The sequence below is a fragment of the Camelus dromedarius genome, chromosome 11 (assembly GCF_036321535.1).
Source record: "Camelus dromedarius isolate mCamDro1 chromosome 11, mCamDro1.pat, whole genome shotgun sequence".
In the NCBI taxonomy this organism is placed as follows: Eukaryota; Metazoa; Chordata; class Mammalia; order Artiodactyla; family Camelidae; genus Camelus; species Camelus dromedarius.
Window position 1 is genome coordinate 54,001,965 of NC_087446.1, and position 24,192 is coordinate 54,026,156.

At 36.8% G+C, this 24,192-nt stretch overlaps 1 protein-coding gene across 2 annotated transcripts in view; it reads right to left on the reverse strand.

The window, feature by feature from the left end:
- Positions 1–23,810, reverse strand: part of LIMA1 (LIM domain and actin binding 1) — a 71,463-nt gene extending 47,653 nt beyond the window's left edge. For both annotated transcript variants that reach the window (XM_010989691.3, XM_031462592.2), the window contains exon 1: positions 23,685–23,810. The gene's annotated coding sequence lies outside the window, so the exon portion shown is untranslated. The remainder of the gene's footprint in view (positions 1–23,684) is intronic.
- Positions 23,811–24,192: the final 382 nt, after the last annotated feature.

A 24,192-nucleotide genomic window follows, 5' to 3' on the forward strand; every position in this document is an offset into this window, starting at 1 on the left:
GATAATACCTACCTTTATAGGGTTTTTGATGTGGGTTTAAGGAGATAATATATTTAAAATACCAGGCATATTATAGTAGTATTTAGACCATTTTAAGTACAGTGTATTAGTATTGGCTTCAAGTCAAAGAATACATAAAGCCATGCCCTTGAAATCACTTAGACCCTATCCATTAACTGGATTATTTGGTTTTTGCCTCAGTCATTACCAAAGGAGTTCCAACCTTTGTCCAAAGAGGTGAGATTAGAAATGAGTCAATAGTTTCCTTATTTGAAGAGTGAACGATATAGAAGAAACTACTCTTGCAGCTCTCTTGACAACCGCAGAGCCTAACTGATCTGGTAGAATGTATGGTTCATCAGGTACTGCCTCCAACAGCCTTGACAACAGCGGAACACACAGTGTGCTTAACCAACCACCCTGGGCTGCCATTTCACATTAAAAGTCCTGTGATGCAAAGTAAGTGATAAGCAACCCGAAAAGATCCCATTACTTTTCCATTTGGAGTACTTGTTCTTCCCACTAAAGCCTTGTCCGAAAACAATGTAGTTTTGTTGTTTTTGTTTATTTAAATCCCTATGTTGGAAGGCAACATAGAGCCCTCTATGGTAAGGTGTTAGAGACACATGTAGCTAAACGGCAGTCTTGGCCCCATCACTTAGAGCTGTGTGTCCTTGCCTAAAACTTAGACTTCTCATCCATAACAATAGTACTTACTTCATAGTACCTTTATGAGGAATAAATAAGGTCTATCTGCTTTTCAGTTTGTAACTGACAGACCCAAAAAAACATTGTCAGTCCTTTCATTAACAAGAGAAAGATACAGCTGTTTATTCAGCTAAACTTAATTATGTAAAAACAATAAAGACCCCTTAAGCCAAGTCTAGGAAATACCAACCAACACTTTAAGACATTATTTGGTGGAGAAATGCAAATCAAAACTACAATGAGGTATCACCTCACACCAGTCAGAATGGCCACCATTAAAAAGTTCACAAACGATAAACACTGGAGAGGGTGTGGAGAAAAGGAAACCCTCCTATACCATTGGTGAGACTAGTTTGGTACAGCCATTATGGAAAACAGTATGAAGATTCCTCAAAAAACTAAAAATAGACTTACTGTATGATCTAGCAATTCCTGGGCATACATCTGGAGGGCACACCAATTCAAAAAGATACATGCACCCCAATGTTCACAGCAGCACTGTATACAATAGCAAAGACATAGAAGCAAACTAAATGTCCATTGACAGATGACTGGATAAAGAACTGGTGGTATGTTTATATAATGGAATACTACTCAGCCATAAAAGAATAAAATAATGCCATTTGCAGCAACATGGATGGACCTGGAGATTGTCGTTCTAAGTGAAGTAAGCAAGAAAGAGAAAGAAAAATACCATATCATATCACTCATATGTGGAATCTAAAAAAATAAAAAAGAAGACACTAATGAACTTATCAACAAAAGAGAAACAGACTCACAGACATAGTAAACAAACTTATGGTTACTGGGGGGAAAGGGGTGGGAAGGGATAAATTGGGAATTTGAGATTTACAAATATTAACTACTACATATAAAATAAACAAGTTTATACTGTACAGCACAGAGAACTATATTCAATATCTTATAGCAACCTATAAAGAATGTGAATATATGTATGTATATGTATGACTGAAACATTATGCTATACACCAGAAGTTGACACATTGTAAACTGACTATACTTCAATTTAAAAACAAATTTATTTTTTTAAAAAGACATTATTTGGTACAATTATGCTTCTAATGTAAGTACAGGTATAAATGTCAGTTCTACAGAGATCAATTCCAAGATCAAAAAACAAAAAAACAAAAACCAGAAGACTTGTTCTCATATTTGTTCATTAAAGAAGGAAAAGAATTAATTATCTGAGGGACTAAGTGTGATTTTTTCTTTTTAAAAAAGGAGTTTAATTCCCAAGTCTAATTCCATGGTGTTGATTACTCTTGGCCAGAAAGCCAAAGAAAGTCAGAACATCTATCTCGGTATAAGGCGACAATAAGCACACTTTATACTCAAGGAATGAATTGGCTCACACCCTGACTGCATCTTTATAGAAGCATACTATTATTTATTTGGGGGGGTAGTAATTATTTATTTGTTGTATTATTATTATTTTTTTAATGGAGGTACTGGGGATTGAACCCAGGACCTCATACATGCCAGGCACACACTCTACCACTAAGGTATGCCCTCCCCACCATGTTATTTCTTAATAATATGATAAACACTCTAAGAAACTGATAAAGGTGAGAATTGATACATGATTTTTGATAGACTCTGGTACCAGACTACTGGGTAAATACTTCCTATAAGGTGTAGAGAGAAGGCCCTGCCCAAAGAGTGTACATAGTCTATTGGGCTTGCCAGTGTACACAAATAATTACAGCACAAGGCAATGCATGGTCAAGGAGTGCAGGATCTGATTTTCTGGCATGGTGGGAGGGAAGGGAAGAGACACTGGATTGACTTGGGACTCAAAGAACCAGCACAAGTGAGGGCAGAAGGAGGAAAGCACATCTCAGATAGAGGGAATAGCATTTCACTGCTAGGGAACTGAAACAGCAAAAGGTACTTCAACAGAGTTAGATTCTAGCTGCAAGAGAAGTTGAAGATAAAACGGAAAGAGAATGAGGCCAGATTGGGAAGAGCCCTGAAAATCATTCTAAGGAGTTTGAGCCATATTCCAATAGTGGAAAGAACTCACCTGTGGGAAAGCAGAGATGCGGTGTAGTCTTTTTTGTTGCTGTTATTAACAGAGGTACTGGGGATTGAACCCAGGACATAGTGCATGCTAAGCATGTGCTCTAACACTGAATTATAGCCCCTTACCTCCTGAGGTGTAGTCTTAACATGCCACTTCCTAGCACATGTGTGACCCTTATGGCAAATTTAGAAAAGAAAAAATTTCCCTGAGCCTCAATATCCACATCTGTAAGAAAAGAACTTTATGGTGGATTACTCACTCTCAATGATGGAACACTGAGAGTTTCTGAAAAACCAAGTACCATAATGAGAGCCATGTTTTAAAAGCTGATTCTACAGCAGTGTATCACTTGATCAGAGGGGAAAAAATTGAAGTCTAAATCACTAGTCAAGAAGATTTGAAAACTGTCTAAGTGAAAGGTAGTCAAGGTTTAAATTAGAATAGGTGGGAATGGAAAAGCGGGAAGAAAGAATTCAGAGTTCTTAGAATAAAATGGACTTAGGGTGAGAGAAGGAATCAAAGCTGGCATCATCAAACTTGAATGATCAGGAGGCTATTGATGACATTAACAGAGAGTAAATAGCGGAAGAAGAGGGGAAATGATGAGTTTTGCTTTACATATGTTGAGATATACACATCAGCATGAAAAGTCCTAGTGACACACAATGGGAAGCCAAAAGGTTAAAAATCAGTCTCTTAGAAGGAAATGAACATTTTAAAACATCTTCTCTTGCAAAGCATACATCTCACTTAATCCTCACAACTACTTTTTTTTAAATTTGGTTACAAATTTTATTTCTTTTAACAGAGAAGTCCCAAGATTAACAAAAGATAAAGTACACTTTTTTTTTTACAAATAATTTTAAAATCAAGTGGCATAACTTACAAAGCTGCAAATATGGTGATGCAAAAGAAGCTGAAGTCAATTATTACTTTAGAAAAAGATTATCAATTATTTCTTTTTAATTTTATTTTTGGTAAACAAAGTTTTTCTAGAAAGAGCAACTCATTGAGAGATAAAACCATTTTAAAATTTATGTATATGTACTGCTCATTGTTTCTAGGAACAGTTCAGAGCTTTAGCTTTTTAAACTTACATAGTTATCAAAGGAATAAAACCAAAGTCAACCACAAAATAAGAATCAACAGATTGCAGTAACCCAATCATAAAGGACAATCAAATGTGCTTACACATATTCAAGCAATCAATCATCATCTAAGTTATAAATAATAAGTAGTTCATTTGTGTACTTTTATTTAGATTCCATATGTAAGTGATATTATATGACATTTTCTCTTTCTGGCTTACTTCATTTAGAATAACGATCTTTAGGTCCACCGATGTTGCTGCAAATGGCATGATTTCATTCTTTTTTATGGCTGAGTAGTATTCCATTGTATAAATAAACCACATCTTCTTATGCAGTCATCTGTTGATGGACATTTGGGTTGTTTCCATGTTTTGGCTATTGTATGTAGTGCTGCCATGAACACTGAGGTACATGTGTCTTTTTACATTATATTTTTCTCTGGATATATGCCCAGGAGTGGGATTGCTAGATCATATGGTAAGTCTATTTTTAGTTTTTTAGGGAACCTCCATACTGCCCTCCACAGACCTCACAACTACTTTAAAAGATTGGTTTTATTACCTTATAGTTATGATGAAGAAACTGAGATTCAGAGATATTATAACTTTACAATGATCATGTAGCTAAGTAGCAGAGTTGGGATTCAAATCCATATTATGTTTGATTCCAAAGTCAGTTTTCTTTCCATGACAAGTATGAGTAATGATTAAAACCACTTTTAGCCAAGAGACAAAGTTGGGCAGCAAAATCCCTGAACCCACCTAGCTGCAAATCTACACAAATTATCTTTTAATAAAAGTGTAGCAGCAAGTATCTTCCCAGAATGGTTAGCATCAGAGATGATAATAGTTCTTTGAGAGAAACTTAGTTACCTTGTGTCTGCTTGAAATACTCTCCACTGTGAATATCTCAGCTTTCAGGGGCTCGCATTAAATGTGTGATGTCTCTCCCATTTACCTGCTCTCTCTGAAATGAGAGGCCCATTCTCAGACTTTAAGACAGTTTTCTTAATCTTAGAAATCTTGTAAAGAGTGAAAAGGGCATGTACAACACCCAGAAAGGCCCTTCCAGGACGTATTCAGTCTGGGCCACAATATCCTTGAATATTTTTTCCAAAGGCCAGGTAGACTTAAGGATCCAATCCATTACCTTGTAATATACAAATAATAGCAGCTATCGGGCACTTACTAACTCTAATCCTTACAACAACCCTGGAGATAGAATATTTCCATTTTAAAAAATGTGGTTTATTGAGGTGGAATAATTTGCCTAAGGTCACATAGCTAACATATGGTCCAGGCTGAATCCAGTGTTCAGACTCTAAAACCCAAGTTTCAATTGTGAAGGAAGAATTGCTGGATTGGTCGACAGCTTTGTGCAAGAGTTAAAGGGAATGGATATAACAAAAATAACTAAGATTTTTAGCCTCAGAGACTGACAGGACAGTGGTATAGCAAATAACAATGGGTTACACAGAAAGGGGAACTACTTGCTAAGAGAAAGATGCCTTCAGTTTTAGATACATACGGCAGTTTTACACCAAGAGAGAAGCTTAGAAATCAAGTAACGAAATCTCCCCTTTTAAAGTAAGGGAATTAAGCCATGTAAACATCCAATAATTTTCCCAAACTTACCAGCTAGTCAGAATGAGAGCCAGAGTTATTTCCAGTCCAAAGTTCTTTTATCACACCAGGTAGGCTAAGGTAAAACAGCTAAACCCCTATGGGTGAGATAAAGCCTGGATATGAAGATTTCTGGAATAAAGGTCCTTGAACGTATAAGGGCTGGGCAATGACTCACTGGGAAAATTTGGCCCCAGGTGTTCACTTCCTCAAGATACTGCTTAGGGTGAGGCCTGTAGCTACTCAGGAAACCTACTCTAATAAATTCATTCACAGCCTTACCTATCCAAGCAAACTGTCTCCCAAAAACTAGGCTGGGACAAAAGCAAATGCGCTGCCACTAATAAAATCCTGCTCTTATAAATCCACTCTCAGTCATACCGTTCTTGCTTTTTATTTATTTATTTTTTTCCGGCTCCTGAGATGGTTGCTTGTGCAAGAGGCATAGTTGCCTAAACAAAGCCTCAAAGTAAAGAACAAAGTACAAACTCACTTGTTAAGAGAAAATGTTGTCTTTTAGAAATAAATTGTAGACTTAGTTGAAAGGAAAAAAAACTTAAGCTAAAACACTTCAAGGTGCAAAGGGAAATTTTAAACAAAAGTAACATGAAATGTGTTGCCACGATTTTTTTAGAATATAAACTCCATTTATTTCTAAGGGTGTATTTTTGTACAAAATTTTTTAAAGTGTGTGAATTTAGTCACTATTTTTTCTCCTTTATAATTCATAAATATTTGGAGGCAGATGCTTTAATCCTATTCCTCCCTAAACTTTTACTCACTAATTTTAGCATTCATGGAGGGATCCTGCCTTCAGCAATTCCTGTGGTGTTCTAATTGTGATTTTCTATTGCTCTCATTCCTTCTACATTTATTATTCTTCTATAAGGAAGAATTATTCTTTCTCCCTCATTTACTTATTCAATCATTTGATTATATTAGTATAGATTCACAGATATTTATTTTATTCTCTGGATTATGATAATTCCTGGATTATTTTATTCCCTGGGTTATTTTATTTTGTTGCTGAAATTGTTCTATCTTTGGCCAGTTGGAGCTCTTTCAGTTTGGCTCCCATGTCCTTTCAACATGCCACCAATTTTTTTTTTTTAAGCACTTCTTCACTTTCTAGCTCTATGAGATATTCCAGATTCATATTGTATTTGCTCTGCCCCAGCCCTGAAGTCAACCACTTCTCCAAGGAGCCCTGGTTCCTTTTATTGGAGAAACCAAGACCCAGGCACTAGGTATACTCACTGCTATTGAAATGTCACTGCTTCTAGGCTCATTTAGGGGACAGAACCAAGAAATACATGTATGTATATTAACATATATATATATATTTCTATATCTACCTATGTGTATATTTATATTTATATACAGATTTCTAAATAGATACATATTTTATACTATAAATCCATAGTGATACTTTTGCCTCCAATCTAACATCACAAGATTAATTCTAGTATTCTCTTTTACTAATTTGCAACTTCTTTCTCTGATGGTGAGATGTCTAATTCCACAAAATTTTGACATGAAAAGAGATTTAGAATTTCCAAAGTTACCCCATTGCCAGTTTCTACTCCCTTGATACACCATATATTTTTTCATTCTACTTGGAATGCTGTCCCTTCCTCAATCTACTCACCTTTCAAGACTCCAGTGAAAAGACTACCTCCTCAAAGAGCCCTTTCCTGAAGTGCCCCAGCCTTATTGCCAATCAGCACAGGTCAATTCCTCTGTCTTTAATAATCTGATAAATCATACTGGATAGAAGGATCCCTGAGATGAGAGGACAGATTTACTTTGCCTCTTGCCCTCCTAATATCTAGTATATCGCTTTTTAAACAGAAGAAACTGTATAAACATGCCTTGAATAGAATTGCATGAAGGTTTAAATTTTATCTAAAACATTATCAGTACAAAAAATGAATGTTTATTATGTAGTCCTAAGACTAGGTGTTGAGAAAGTAAAAACCATTTTGCGGAACTGTGAATTAGTCAGTAATTTCAGCTTCTTCAATCACTGAGATAAACTCACATGATATGAAAAAGTAGAACCACTAAATAACTTCAAGTGCTATACATAAAAGACTCACTATTATTCAGCAATATGATGACAGACAAGTCTGTAGCATGTTAGAATCATCATTGCTACTGTTCTTGGAAGAGCTTTGCCAAGTCTCTGCAGGTTTTGAACACATATCCTACCTAGACAATAGGGAAATTGTAACAATGACCGAATTCTCAGGGGTCAACAGGGATGTAGATATTTGCATCAGGACAGAGTCACTTAAATAATATTTTGCTTCTTCTTTTTTTTTAATCTCTTCTTAAGGATATTTTGTTCTTTAAAACCCTAAGATCCAGGGCAAGAGTAATAAAAAAAAGAAGTTATATTAACTAAGAAGCAATTTCATTTCTGGAGACTGCTCACCAAAGAATCTGAAGAACTGACCAGGCACTTACAAACATTCACTCTTAGCAATTCACATTTTACCATTCCAGAGATGAAAGAAGACGAAAAGAAAGTACCCTCAGATACAATCTTCCCACCTACCTAGCCTACGTCAGAAGAAAAATAAGTGTCACAATAGTCCATCTGAACTCCTGATCTTTCTTCCCCAGAACCTAACTTTGCCTCCATATCTCACTTTGCCCTAAAAACAAGCTCACATTTTTGAGGTGTATGTGTGTGCACCTGAAGTTTATATGTATGGATTAAAGAAATAATCCTTTTTCTCTTAAGCCCTTTCCCCTCTCAAATCACCACCTTACCTTGTTCCTATCTATACAACCAAACCTTAGTTTCCAGGTCCTCATTGTTTCTTTCCACTTCTTCATCTTCCAAAAATCTCTCAGCCCACTTGGGTCTGGCTTCCACTCCCACTATTCTACTGAAATCATTCTCCTGAAGGTCTCTTACGATCAAATCCAAGGACCATGTCTCAATTTTATCATTCTCTGTTGCCATTTGAGTTGCTTAGTCCCTCATTTTTGAAATTGTATTTTCCCTTGTTTTTTCTTAAATGAAACTCTCCTGCTTCCTTTCCCACCTTTTAAACCATTCATAAATTTCCCCTGGAATCCTCCCTCCCTCCACTCATCCCTGGCTCCTAGGCATTACTCAAGGGTCAGAATCTCTCCTCTCTCTGGGTAAGCTCACCTATGCTCAAGTCATCAAAGGTCACTTAGACCAAATGATTCCCAAAGCTGTATCATAAACTCTAAACTTCATTACAGTCCTAGAATTTCCATTGCATGATAGATATAGCTTCATATGGCACAGAGATATACAACATAATACAGCCCAAGTCATATGTATCATCCTGTCACCTTTACTCTTCAAATTAAATTTATTTAACCAGAAATAATTTTTCTCCAAAGATGAGCTGGCATATGAATTTTCACTTATATCAAATAAAATAATACAGCATGAAAGACAGGATGATAGTAACAAAATATGTACAAGGTTTGAAGTCAAAAAGAGGACTTTCAGGTTCTCACTGTGCATCTTTTGAATTGTCAAAGAAGGAAGCCAACAGGCATGGGCTTTAATCTTTAATCTTCCACTAATTAGCAGTATCATCTGCTGAACAAGTCATCTCTTGGGGCCTCAATTTCCTTTTGTGCAAAATAGCCTAGAGTTTTTCTAACTGCAGGTCACAATTAGTGAGTTGTGAAATCAATTTTAGTGAATCAGAACCAGTACGTTTGTGTTAATGAAAAAATGTAATGATACAGAAAATGTTAGAGTGCTTCATATATAGTGTAGGTAAATATTCTTTTTTTTTTAGGTAAATATTCTTTTATAAAGCTTTTGTTTTCGTTTGTGTGTGTATAAACTGGGTAAGAATGTAAAATTTTTCTTACTGTGGCATGAGGTTAAAAAAATTATAGCTTGCCAAGTGTTGGCAAGGATGTAGAGAAACTGAAACCCTCATACATTGTTGATGGGAATGTAAAATGGTGCAGTTGCTTTGGAAGAGAGGTGGCAGTTCCTCAAAAGGTTTTGAACACATAATTATCATATGACCAGCAATTCTACTCCTAGGTATGCATGTGTATGCATATGTATCTCCAAGAGAAATGAAAACACATGTCCACATATAATCTTGTACATTATTCACAACAGCGTAACCAAAAGTGGAAACATCCCAAATGTTCATCAACTGATGAACATATAAACAAAATGTGGTTTATCCTATAAAGGTGTATTATTCAGCTATGAAGAGGAATGACATACTGATACATGCAACAACATGGGTGAATCTTGAAAAAATTATACTAAGTGAAAGAAAGTAGTCACAATAGGTTATATACTGTATGATTCCACTACATGAGATGTCTAGAATAGGCAAGCCTATAGAAACAGAAAGTAGATTAGTGGTTGTCTAGCACTTAAGGGTGGGGGAGAAGGGACTGGCTGCTAATGGGTATGGGTTTTTTTGGGGAGGTAATGAAAACTGATTGTGGTAATGGCTGCACAATTCTGTTAATATACCACAAACCACTGAACTGCAGTTAAAATAGGTAAATTGTAAGGTATATGAATTATATTTCAATAAAACTGTTACTTAAAAAATTATAGTCAGGGGATGGGTATAGCTCAAATGGTAGAGCACATGCTTAGCATACACAAGGTCCTAGGTTCAATCCCCAGTACCTCCTCTAAAAATAAATAAATAAGTAAACCTAACCACCTCCTCCCCCAAACCCCAAATAAATAAATAATTTAAAAAATTATAGTTTGAAAGTCACTAGACTAAACAATAGATGATCACTGAGGTCCCTGAGAATTCTCAGTATGCCCCCCTAAAACAGGGCTCACTTCACCCATCCTCACACAATGGTTATTTGGAGGCAAGGCAGATCATGAAAACACATTTGACTCTAACCAGATGCAGGTGACCTCTCTGTACTACTCTTTTCTTCTGTGTAAAGTGAGGATGATAACCTACCCTACGGGGTTATTCTAAAAATAAAAGGAGATAATAAATGCATACTGTACCCGGCACGTTGCTTGAGGTCAGAGCCAGATCTTGTCAGTCTTTGTAGGCCTCTGTGTCTAAGACGTATTAAATAAACGTTGTTCTATGGGAAAGGATAAACTGGGAGGTGGGGATTTGCAGATATGAACTATACATAAAACAGATAAACAATAAGGTCCAACTGTATAGTATAGGGAACTATACTCAATACCCTTACATGGTGTATAATGAAAAAGAGTATGAAAAGGAATGTATATATATGTATACATGCTGTACACCAGAAATTAACGCAACATTGTAAATCGATTTTAATTCAGTAAAAGAAAAAAATCATTAAAAGCAATCTTCTAATTCCAAACCTCCCCCTGCCCTCCAAAAAAACCCCATTATTCTAAAGGTTTAGTTAACAGGACATATATTTGGGCTTAGCTTAGTTTACATAGCATACTGTCTTCACAAGGCCAATGTCATAAGGCTCTGATAAAAAATAATTTATAAATAAACTTTTGCTTCAGTTGTTTGACTTTATTTAGTGCAAAAATTACTCTCTTTATAATGTTGTATAATGGAGTTAAAAAGAAATGAGTGGTTTCTTTAAAACATTGAAATTCGAATTTCATAATTATTAGAAAAACTACCCATCTTTTCTTAAATGTTTGTTGTAGGCATTTTGAGCAATTACTTTTTAAAATTTCTACTCAGAAGTCAAATTATACATTAATCACTTTTTTAATGTAAATGCAACTAAACTACAAAAAAGATTAAGTCCATATATAAATGCTGGACCTTCCTAAGGCCCTTGAGAAATTAAACTTTGTTTAATTTAGTCAGTGGTTTTCAAAAGCAGCTCCTGCAGCCAAGGTAGAACCCATCAGCGTCCCTCCCATCTCCCCATACCACCACCTTCCTTCACCCTCTTCCTTCCTCCTTCCTCTCCTCTGTGGTCTCAATCATCACTCCAAGCTGCCATTATATTCACTGTCTAGCTTCCTTGGTCAGAGTAAATTGGTCAAGGTATGCACCTGCTCATCATAAACAATTAGGAGGAAATTTACAATATACAAAATACAAGTCTCTGCCATCTCTTGTCCACCCCTTCCCCCAAGCTGATCCTACTTCCCAAAGGTAACCTCTGTCATAGTTTAGAGTAAGGACTTTCCGATGTTGTCTATACATAATAACAGCAAACAATATTATGCTGCAGTCACTGTTCTAAGCACTCTACACATGACCTCATCTTATCTTCACAACTACTTATGAGGAAGATAGTATGATGATGCCTATTTTAGAAATGAGAAAACTGAGGCACAGAGAAGTTAACACATGCCACACAAGAACACACTTTTTAAAAAAATTACAACAGTTTTTACGTTAATGTGCTGTTCAGCAATTATTTATTTCCTCTTGGACATCTTCCCACATTAGGACGTAGAGATGCACGTCAGCCTTTCAGCAGCACACACTATTTCACTCTGCAATAGTCTATAGCTTATTTATGAGGCCCCCATCAATGAACTTTCAGGTTGTTTTAGGTTCTTCATTATTAAGAACAAGACTACAATGAACATGCTTCTACTACTGCCTACTTGGAGGTGTGCATCTACAGTATAAACTCCTAAGAAACAGCATTTCCAGTTCAAAAGACCTATGTATTAAAAATTTTAATAGACATTTTCAAATGTTCCTCAAAAAAGTTGCATCAATTTATATATTTTTGCATCAATTCATATTTGAGCTATTAGCTATATGAGAAATTCTATTCTCCATATCCTTATCAATATTGGGCATTATTAATCATTTTCATTTTTTCCAATCTGCTAGCTATGTAGAAAATAGTACGTTATTATTCTAACTTTTATTCTTTTAATTATAAGGAGGTTGAACGTATTTTTAAATGTATATTGGCCACTTAATGCATTTACTTTTTGAAAATACATGTATTTTTTTAAATATCATTTATAAATTGTTTATTATCTCTACAACTTAATTACTTTTTAAATCTGTACAAAGACCTTCTGAATATCATATGTAACTCCTTGCACAATTCAAATTGCCTCTCACAGCAGCTGTCTTTCCTGGTATCTGATTCCTATTCAGATCTCATTAATATTCTTACCAAATAGACATGTTGCTTGACTATACAGATGAGACGCTCGTTTCCATAGAGTTCTCTTTTGTAGGGCACCCACCTCTTGACTGCTCAACAATACTCCCACCAGAGCACAACCCTGTGAGAAGTCTGACTGACATTAAGTGACAATCTAGGCATTAAGATCACTGTTTGGGGTTGTGCTTCAGCTGCTACCCTCAACTAGCCCGTCTAAGGCTTCTTGTGTGTGTGGAGGGGAGGGGACAGGGGAGGGGGCAAGGACTGGGGGAAGAGTGCTCTGAATATCAGGATCATCTTTGGAATCTGAATCTCTCATGTGAAGTCCAAACACATCTAATTTTTCTGAAATGGGTCCCCTATGATTCCACTGTAAGTTTAGTTTTGGCTTGATCCCAGGGTCATTAGGCCAGAGCAGGGAGGCAGACATAGACCCTAATCATCCACTATCAGATGGACTGTGTCACAATTAGATAAAAGTTTGGGCCACCTTAGCATAAGTCTGGGGATTGGTTATTGAGCACTGGTCATTTACAAAGTGATTCATTTCATTTGATCTTATTCACTTAATCCTTATGATACCATGAAGCAAACACTATTCTCATCTTCCAGCAGAAGAAAGAGGCTCAGAAAGGTTAAATAACTTGCTCAAGGTAACACAGCTAGTAAGTGGCAGAGTCATGATTTGAAATAGTCTGACAGACCTTAATGTCCATGCTGTAATGACTTACTGCAAACCACATCTTCCCTGTATCAGGGGGTGGTCTGGGCCAGTCTTATCCTTCTAAGTGTTCCAAAACTAGAAATGGTAAGGGGTGGGCTACATGTCCCAGCCTGTTGTACCTCTAAGCCAACCCTACCCCAGTTCCTTTCAGCTCAGGTCTACATCTTCAATCTACCGCTTATCTATACAATAATATTAGGAAAATCACTCTAAATTTTAGTCTTATCACCTCTAAAATGTTCTTTTAGCTCAGTGCTAAAATAAGTGCTTAATAAATGATAGTGGTGGTGGTAATAAACATAGCTAACATTTATTGAACCTTTACCATGTGCTAGATATTGTTTTAATTGTTTTGCAAATGTAAACTTATTAATTCTCATAGTAACACACTCAGAACATTACTGTCCCACTTTACAGATAAAGAAACTGGTTAAATAAATGTTAGCTCTAATTCATTTTTAGGGAGGTTGGGATGGAAACAAAATTACCTCAAGCACAGAGGAAAAACCAGAAATGCAGTTCTAATGCACACTGTACTTCACAGTCAACTTATTTTTGTTAAATCAGGAATTTAGAAAAGAGCAACTCTAATGCCATCTCTGAGAAACTGGTAGTGACTACGAGAACACTGCAGCAGCTCAAAACCCTGACATCATTTCTCTACACCAAAAAGTCTAAATCTCTTTCAAATTATACCTTGAAAGGGCCAAATTTTAAGTTTTCTCAACACCTCTGTAAAAACTCTAAGTTGAAGATGATATAACCATCACCTTCCTACACAGCTTCTATTACTTTATTCATTCATTTGAATATCTTATCTTCTTGTACTTTTGAAACCCAAATTAGCTTTTTACATAATTGTGGTAATCTTCACATAGCTTATTTAGACAGGTACAAGAGTAATCTCCAATTACTGTCTTCAAAAACTTGACTTTGGTCTAAATTTTTAGGCGGTGAAGAAGCACCCAAGAATCTTTCTTTCTTTCTTTCTGTTTTTTGTTTTTTTTTCTTTAAATTAAGGAACTCTCAGATCTAATCCAACTTTAATTCTACCTCTTCTCTCAAATCAAATTTGTTATTTATTCACTAGGTTCTTCTTCCCTTTTCCCCCAGCTGATAATTAATTCATCATAAGGGCAAACAGTCCAATGCAGTGAGGTTTTTTCCAGTATTTTTTCCACACATAGCAAAGAAAATCTCTAACAGTAAGTAAAACAACAAAATAACTCCCCCATAGATAATGATGTGAAAAGTGAAAAGTAGAGAAAAGCATAGTTACTTGGGGAAAAAATGTAGAAATTTAGTTGACTGAGGCCATGACACAAAGCATACATTTACTCTGAACAGCCTATTTTTCCTTTAACCTTTGTATCATTCCATACTTCAACATCAGATACATCAAATATAAGTTCCTGGTGCAGTGTAGGGGCTTAATGAGTATCTGTTATACGAATGAAAAGCAGTATTATGCTAGTTCTCACTTGCCACACATCTTGACAAATGCCCACCACCTACATAATTGAGTATCTGCCTAGAAACTACATGCTCACAGGTCTTGCCAATTACATGCTTAATTAAGACAAAATGGCTAATTAAAGAGTTTCCTTTACAATGTCAAAGCAGAAGACACATATACACTTATTTTAAGGAGGCTGCTTCTGTTAAAGATATAACCTCCTTGTACCAGGTCTTTGTCCTTAATAATTAATCAAGTTTTCTCCAAATACAGGGCTTCTTAGTTTCACTCCTGGCCATTTCCAGGAAGGGCCTGGCTTCCATTCTTCTTATCTGAAATTTTAGATGATGTATTTTTTTCAGGACTTGCTCAATCTGAAAAGCCAGCTCAGATCAATTTAACCAATCCCTTCAAGCAAGAGAATTAAAACGGGTTTACTGAAAAGTGACTCTTCTCTAGACAAGTTCTCTAATCTTTCCTTTCTGTGAAAATCTGAGAAGCTAACCCAGAACAATGCTTTCAATCAAGGACAAGCATAGCCAAGGCTGGTCACACAAACAATTACCAAATCACACAGCCACAGAAATGATAAAATTTTGCTACTTACCTGAGCCAGTGCTATGCATCTTATTTCTTAAGGACTGCTTACAAACACTATTGTTAATGATTTAATTACACTTTAATGTTTACCTCCTAAAAATTACATCAAATTATCATGCTGTTTTTAAAAAGCCATTGAGAAACATTATTATTGAGTAGTGGTCTTTTAGTTGCCATGGGAAAGTCAATCAGATTTCTTTGGGTGGGTCTTGGTTACTTCATCTCAAAAAGAAACAATAATTCACAAGGGATTGTTATAACAATTAAATGAGAGAATAAGAGTAAAAGTACTTTGAAAAGTATAAACTGCTATAAACACTATTATAATTTTGAATAAAATTTCAAGCCAGTTTCAAGGAAAAAAATGGAATTAAAAAATTAGTCTACTCAATGAAGAGAAATAGAAAAAAATTAGAACTGATTAGTTACATTGTCTGGTTCAGCTAGATATTAAGAAAGCCCTTGTTGAACACTGTTGCTAAAAATCTAATCAATACACTGTGCTATTTCAGTGCATGCAGTAAGTATAATGAAAATAATTTCATCTTTCCTTGAAGATTCTAGGTAGGTTTCTAATTTTTCTCCTAGAGAAGGAAAGCAGAAGAAAAATTCCAACTGTTTGAGGATTCTAGTCAGTGGGTTCTAGTTTTGCTATGCTTGCTTTTAAAAATGTAATGAAAACTAATGGACTAGTATTGGCCAGGAGTAATAACCATGAAAGTAGATGCTGACAGTGGTAGTAAAATAGTGGCCTGGATCCTGGGAACACCTTGGAAAACCTGCACTCAGATGGAACTGAATCCTGCCTATCACAGTTTCCAAACCTTTGTCCTGCTACCTTCAGAAATCCTTAGAGACTGCTACCTGATTTGAACCCTGATGGAAGTACCTCAGCTGCTATCCATTAAACAAACAGGCAAACAAAAAAACCTAAACTTTGGATTGCAAACCAAAACAAGACTTGTTAAAATGACAAGTCTATCTTCAAGGCTTGTTCATTCATTCAACAAATATTTAACTGAGCACCTACCATGTGTCAAACAGTGCTCTATTTGCTATGGATATAACATTAAAAGTGACAGACAACGTTTCTGCTCTCATGAAGCTTCCATTCCACTGGGGAAGTTGGACAATTAAACACTGTGATTAGTGCAGTGAAGGAAATACAAAGAAAGTAACTGGAGTGGTGGCAGGAAAGGAGGCAGATACTTTAGATAGCAGTAAGGGAGGGCCTCTTTGAGTGAATGACATTTGAACTGAAACCTGAATGATGGGAAGAAGAAAGGCAGCCAGCCAGGTGAAGGAAAGAGATCAGGGAGTTTTCCAGGCAAAGGAAATAGCAAGTGCAAAGACCCTGAGGCAGAAATAATATGGCTAGAGACGGAGTGAGAAGTATGAAATGATGACAGAGATGAGTGGCAGACAGTTTAAATAAGAATTTATAAGCAATGGTAAAAGATTTTAATTTTATTCTAAGTGTGATATGAAGTCAAATACTGTTATATGATAGTGTTTGCAATGAGTATGTAATTGCTTATTATATGTATAATGACTACAAATGAAAAGGAAAAGCAAGGTTCTCACACTTAGAAGGTTTATAATTTTTAAGGAAATAATAATTCATAAATAGTGACAGCATTAAGGTAAAAAATGAAGTAAAAATAAAGTGCTAAGCGGAGGCTGGGGAGGGAGACACTGATTCAAACAGAAGAAACTAGAAAAGGTTTTATTATTTTCTTAAGTAGCACTTTATTTGAGCTCTTACGGAAAAAGAATTTAAGCAGGAGTCGGGGGAGTGGTGGGGAGGAATCTGAGGCTGTGGGAACTGCATGAGCAAAGGCACAGAGGCAGGAAAGGCCAGGGTGGGTCCAGGAAACCGTGAATCATTGTATGGCTGCAGTGCCAGGTGGGTGGGTACTGATGTGGGAGATAAGCCTGGAAAAATAGGCTGTCAGGGTGTGGGAGTTGGGGTCTTGAATGGCATGCAGAGAAATTTAGACTTAATTTACTTGGGCTTTGGATCCCCCTTAAGTGTGTAAAAGAATCTCTTTAGGTACTTGTTAAGACTGCAGATTCTCATGCCCTCTCTCTCCAGATACATTGATTTGTAAGTCCAGGTAGGACAGAAGAATCGACTTTTTAAACCAACATCCCTAGTGATTCTAAAATAGATAACCAGGAAACCACACTTTGAAAATCAGTGTTCTTTTTTTCGTTTGTTTTTAAAGACAATTCTGGACTGAAAGGGAAAAACAAAAGTCCACTCTAAGGACTGCTCAAGGACTCTAGCAAAAAAGGGGGATTTGAATTAGAAGACTGACAAAAGAGCCATTATCACTGTTGGGGTAAAATCAACCAAACTTGGTGATTAAGTGTGGGAGAAGAAAGGGCAACTTTCAAGCTTTGTCCTCAGGGAAACTAGGTGGCTGCAGGTACCTGGTGCAGAGGGACTATCCACGTGGTCTACCAGGTGCTGGAAATATGGATCTGGAGCTCCGAAGACAAGCAAAGGCACTAAACATACTGGCGAGGTACTCCAAAGTAGATTCAAGACAAATTGAAGAATATAAAAAGTAAAACCATAAAAATTAGAAGGAAATCAAAGTGAATACTTAACTCATCTCTGGATGGCAAAAGACTTCTAAACATAAAAGCAACAAACGAAACCCCAAGGAAAAAGATCTACAGATGAGTAATAATATACTGTATTCAAAATTAAAAGGCAAATAACCGAACATTTGACCACAGAACAAAGAATCAATATTCTTAAAATGAAGAGTTTATACAAATCACAAAGAAAAAAAAACACTAAGAATAGTTTCTGTATGGAATAGTGGAAGTTACTAAATAACTTGGCTTGGCAGCTTAAAATGTCTTGTCATAAAATGAGACTTGCTTTACATGCACTAGAGACGATGGGGCTTTGCGGCATAGATCACAGAGGCTCTTTTGTAGTACTTTACCAGGTTTCCAAGTGTCAATCTACAGGAGTGCCTCAAAATACCAATCTTTGCAACTTTTATTTTCCAGAGGGCACAAACATATTAAATTGCCTCCAAGCTCCGTTGAGCTTTGCTACTCCCAGGGAAACTGCCTTTACTGCATCCAGTCTTTCCTTAGACTCCATATATCTAAAATGGGTGAAGGGTTAGGGATGGGATAGAAAATGATTCCACAATGTCTAGTGAGCAGTGGCTCATAAGTCATCCTTTCAGCGTACAGGTTTAATGGACTTTGGGATCAAAAGCTGAACCCTCTCATTTTACAGATGAGGCTCAGAGAGGTTGAGTGACTTGCCCAAGATCACCTAAGTGCTTGGTTCCCAGCATCAAGTTGAGAACCCTGACTCTCAAACCAGCACCCTTTTCATTTTGCAGTGCTGCTCCATCCATCGCAAGCCCTGGATTCTCAAAACAATGGACATTTAAAACACCGCAATTTCAACTTTATACACTTTCCACTTTATCACTCTACTCATTCAGTTTGGCCTAATAAAAACCTGTACCCCTTCCCCCAAAGCCTGAAATAAATGAAAGAACTCCAAACAAACAAACAAGAAAAACCCATAATTAAAATGTTAAGACCCAAATAAAAATAGGAAGAGATTAACCAAAAGAAAATTCACAGAAATGAAAATGAAGATATGAAAAATGTTCACTCTCACTAGTAATTAAAGAAATATAAATTAAATCACTTTTGCATATCAAATTAGTAAAGATAAAAAATAAGATTCAGCATTACAAAGAATGCACTAGATGGGCACTCACAATCATTGCAGATGAGAATATTAATCTAGTCTTTACAAGAAAGCAATTTGACAGCAGTATTTTTTAATTTTCATGCCCTTTGACCCAGTAATGATACTTCTGAGAATCCAACCTAAGGATAAAATAAGCAATTTGTACAAATATGCATACAAGGATTTATGCATAAATTTTTTCTTTTTCACTTATTAATAATGTTGTAAAAATCAAAACACTCAAGTGCAGTTAAAATTTTACCAGGGTATTAACCATCCATTAAAATTGTTTTCAAGTAATTCTGACGCTGTGGAAAATCATGATGTAAAGTGGAAAAACAGATTCAAAACTCTATCTACTATAATAATATGAACCCAATTAAACCCAATTACCTGTGTGTTTATGTGAGTGTGTTTGTGTGTATCAAAGAGAGAAAAAAAAGACTGAAAGAAATACACCAAATAGCACTTCTCTCTGGAACAGATTATGGAATATTTTGTCTTCTTCATAATTTATTTTTCCTCAGGTGTTCTATAATTAGTATATATAATTCTGATTTTCTAAATGGGTATGTTATGTTTGTACATGTGAAAATAAAACAAGAATTACATACACAACATGAAAAAAGATTAATTTGTAAATCACTCACATGGAGATTAGTTGAAATCATGGAGGGGACAGATGGTGTTGTCAGAGTAGGAGTGCAAGGAGAACAGGATGCTGGGCACGGTCATGGTGAACACACACATTTAAGGGACAAAAAGACTATGAGTTAGTGAAGGAGCGTGGAAGGAAGTGTTTAGATGAGAAGATGGAGAACCAGGTAGGGTCACATTAAGAAAGTCACATAAGCATTCATGAGGTCCTGGGTTCAATTCCCAGTATGTCCATTAAAAAAAAAAAAAAAGGCTAAATGGAGGCACAATAGAAGAAAGCCACATGAAGGGAAGAATCAGAAAAGTTGTCCCCTTGGTCAAATGTTGCCCAGTGATGAGGAGGAGGACAGTGACAGGGCCATTAGAGGGAAATCATTGGGTTTCCCAATGTATGCATGGATAGATTGGTTTCCTCTCATGCTGGAGGTGGAAGCCAAATCTGAGCAAAAGTTACCTGTTCATAAAAATCGACCCGAGGAAAAGAAATCCTGGGCTTAAATTATTTGCTTAAATTTCAGTTTGTAGGAAAAAAAAAGATTGTGGAAATTTAAGATCAACTAAAAGTATATCAGGATTACTAATCTATGGGTAATGAAACAAAAATTGGCAATACTTTGGTATGAAAGAAAAAACATGTTTGAGGGATTGTAAAGTACAGTATATAGCATAATAAGGGAAAAAAATAGCTCCACGCTTGTTATCAGAAGTACAAAAAAGTTGTCTTGATTTTTTCCTAACAATAAAAGTTCTTACTTTCAGAGTAATACTGAGAAATTCTTTACAAAAAAATAAAGGGAATGTAAAATTTCATAGTTATCATGTTAACTTCTTATAACTAGACATGTAAAGTCTCTAGAAACATTTTCAAATATAAAGAAATCACTGACATGTTAAAAAAGAGATTTCTTGTTGGGTCAAGCCTCTTCCTTTTTATGAAAAGAGGTCTGCTTTAGCACAATAGCTTGACTGAGCCTCAAGGACTTTGGATCCAGCCACAGAATAAACATATCAGTATGGGCCTACCAAGAGTACCATTTACCATGGAATCTCAATTCCACAACCATTAAGTAGAACTACTCAATTTACAACCACTCATTTGTTACTAAAGAATCTTGAGAATCTGTGTTAAGTAATTTAACATAACCTGGAGATTACTGTACACAAACCAAAATAAAGTACTGTAACTTCCCATCAAAAAACATACAGTGAAAGACTATAGCAAATTTTTTTAAAGTCTTTTCTTATGAAAATTCCTGACTTAGAAACCAACTCACACATTTTCCTAAGTGCAGAAAGAGTACAATTCTAATCCCAATGCAAGTCACCTATTTCTGAGTGTATGGAATTAAGAATGCCTGAAAACTAGTTTTGCCATCAACATAATGACAAATTCTCCCAATTTGTAGTGAGGTTGTCTTTTATGGCAACGAGGTTTAAAGATCTCCCAGACTCTAAACATTCTTTTGTGTCTGTGTTGTGTATATATCTTTGATGAAACTTTCTGGTACAGAGATTCTAAATTAATTGTTGAAAAATACCAGAGGAAATCCAGGCAAGGTATCTGAAACCTTAATAGGAACAATAATTAAAATTGTACTTGAAAACATTATAAGTAAACAACAAACTTATTGTACCTACACAAAATACATGCAAATACCTACTGCCTTTCCAAAAACTCCTGGTGGGACCACTTTCCTAGAGTGTAAACAGAAAGAAAGGAGGTAAGCAATTTCAAGAAATGTGTTCATCAAGTACTATGGCTCAAACTGCCAAATGAAACAACCATCATCTGTATTATTAACTCAAAGTCTCTATTTTAAAAATGAAAAACATAACCATATAGAAGGGACTATATCATGTGCATCCTCTGATATTACAACACTGGCACACAGTAGGCAGTTAATAAACAGCTGCAGTTTTATGAAGAGCACTTAAGACTTCAGATCATTAAAACTCTGCAAAGAATCTTCAAACATTTCTGACCCATTCCTCCTCTACCCATTTACCCACCGTATTCCCTGCTCAAGAAAGACAGAAAGAAAAAGACATTTCGAGGGCACCTTAGCAAGAAAAAGTGTCCTTTGCCATCAAGATGTGCTGTTAATAGAATTGTTTTCATTTTTGAAGCTTTCTCTTCTTATTGTTATTTGAATTATTAGAAGGTTAAAATTTGGCCCACCTTTAACCAGAACTTGAAACAAAACTTGAATGTATCAAGTCAAACAAAGTTACACAATGGAACAATTTTTACAAAATGGTACTGCTTTGCTAATGTTGCCAATACACTATTCTCTTCCCAGAGGCTCTAGAGTTCAGGGACTACATGCTAACAATAACGACACTTCCAGGCCCAGTACAGAACTGTGAAAATAGCTCCACCAATTATTTACTGACCTGCTCAGAAATAATGACAAGTCCTAATTCCATTATCTAAAAGCCATAATGTTGGCAGAACACAAAATAAAGAATATGAGTGATACAAATACATGGACTAAAGAGAATCACTCACTATTGCTCAAAGGTTTTTGTTTTGTTATTATTTTGTTTTGTTTTTAAGGAAAAGTAGAAGAGGGAATTTTTTTTTTTTTCAAAGCCGTATTGTCTATGGTCCTACAGCACTCTGGGCTGATCTCTAGACAGCACTGACCTCACTAACACTCTAAGTTGTATCTATTGACCTTCCTAACCCATTTGATTTTAAGCTCATCTTTTAGAGTAAGAACATTTAAAATTTTGAATCCACAGGACTGACAATACAAGGGGCACTCAATAAATGTTTTGTCCAAAAAATGAAATGAGTTCTTAAAATGATTACCTGATACCATGTATGTGTTGTTCTATCAATGCAAAGAAAGGAAATAAATAAGCACACATACCTTTTAGAAGGTCTACCTAAAACATAATCATCCTTCATTTCAGGATATAACTCCACAGGAATTTAGGAAATGCTTGTTCAGGGTCATCTTCTTTTGTGTCTACTTCAGACCTCAGAAGAATGTGTTATCACATGGTTCATAAAATATTTACCATTTGTGGACAGTATTAGTAGTATGCAGATGAAAATTAATCCATTTAATCACTTAAATGAAGAGCAAAAGAAAGAATACCTAACGCAAAAGAAGACCTCTACCCTTTTAAAGGGTCATTGTCTTAAAAGCTGATGACTCAGTATCTCTGACTAACTTGAAAAATCAAGCCATTAGAACCATCTGGATTAGGCAGACTTCTGAAAGCTAGAATTAAGTGAAAGACAATAGTAGTTCAAATATCTCTCACCAGGATTGTAAGCCCCAGTAAGGACGTAAGGAACAGTGCCAGATAGTTCACTCCTAGCACCTACAACTTCAAGCTTAGTAGGTGTAGCCAGGGGTGTACAATTACCTTATAATAACCCTACGCACTAACAGGTGGTAGCGATATATACACGATAGCGATTCCAGGGTGACACATCTAGCTGCAAGGACTGCTATAGTCTCAACATACCTCAAAAGGGTGTATCTTTAAGAGTTCCGTTGGCAGAATGGAAGGGGAGAAAAATCAAAGAGGGAAAGAATGGCTGAAAATAAAGAATGGAAAAGACCAGTTGAATTATCAGAATATTTCCCTGAGAGACTATTCTGAATGTTCATGAACTGCCACCTTCCTCCACACCAAAAAAAGTATATAGTTAGAAAAGAGTGCTCCTGGTGGAAAAGGACGGAGTCCTAGCAGCTCCCGCCCTCAGGGAGCAAAGGCTCCGCTCTACATAATTACTCCCAACCCCAGCGCAGTACCCAGAAGTGAGAAAAGGGCAGAGGATCAGCAGCTCCTCCACCCGCTTTCTGGAGGGGGAAGGGTTCACGGTCCCGGTGTTTCCCTCACCCCAGAAGTCGCAGGAGAAAGAGGGTGTGGAGGGTCTCTGCGTACTCTCCAGCTGTGGAGGATGTGGAGAAAGAAGACCCTTACCTGACTAAAAGCGGTCTTTTCTCTGCGTTGCTACCAGCCCTGCCACGGGTCCCTTGCGCTCTGCTTCGCGCACCTGTCGCGACCTACCAGCAGCACCTACAGCTCCTTGCGGCCCCGCCCCGGTCCGGCTCAGAGCCCCGCCCCGCACCCCGCACCCCGCCCACAGCCACGGGGGCGCGCACGCCCGCTCGCCTCCCGTGCGGCCTCGGGGCGAACGTGCGCGCCGCCGGCTGCGTGCCCTGCCCTCGCGGCGGCTCGCGTTGCTCCGCCGCGCGCGGTGTTGGCGTTGTGAGGGGCGTGGCAGCTTTTTCCAGGGGCGGTGTCTGACTCTGTACTTTGTTCTCTGAGGAAGCCAGTCTCCTTCACCGCCTAGAGTTTGTGCTCCTGTACTTTGGTTTCAACCTTCTAACTCAGGAGAGACTAGGACGTTTCTCCTAAGTTCAAGTGTAGGCCTGTCCCCAGCCAGGTTCCTGGTGCTTTCTGGGTAAGTTCTGTGCAGGGAGGGTCT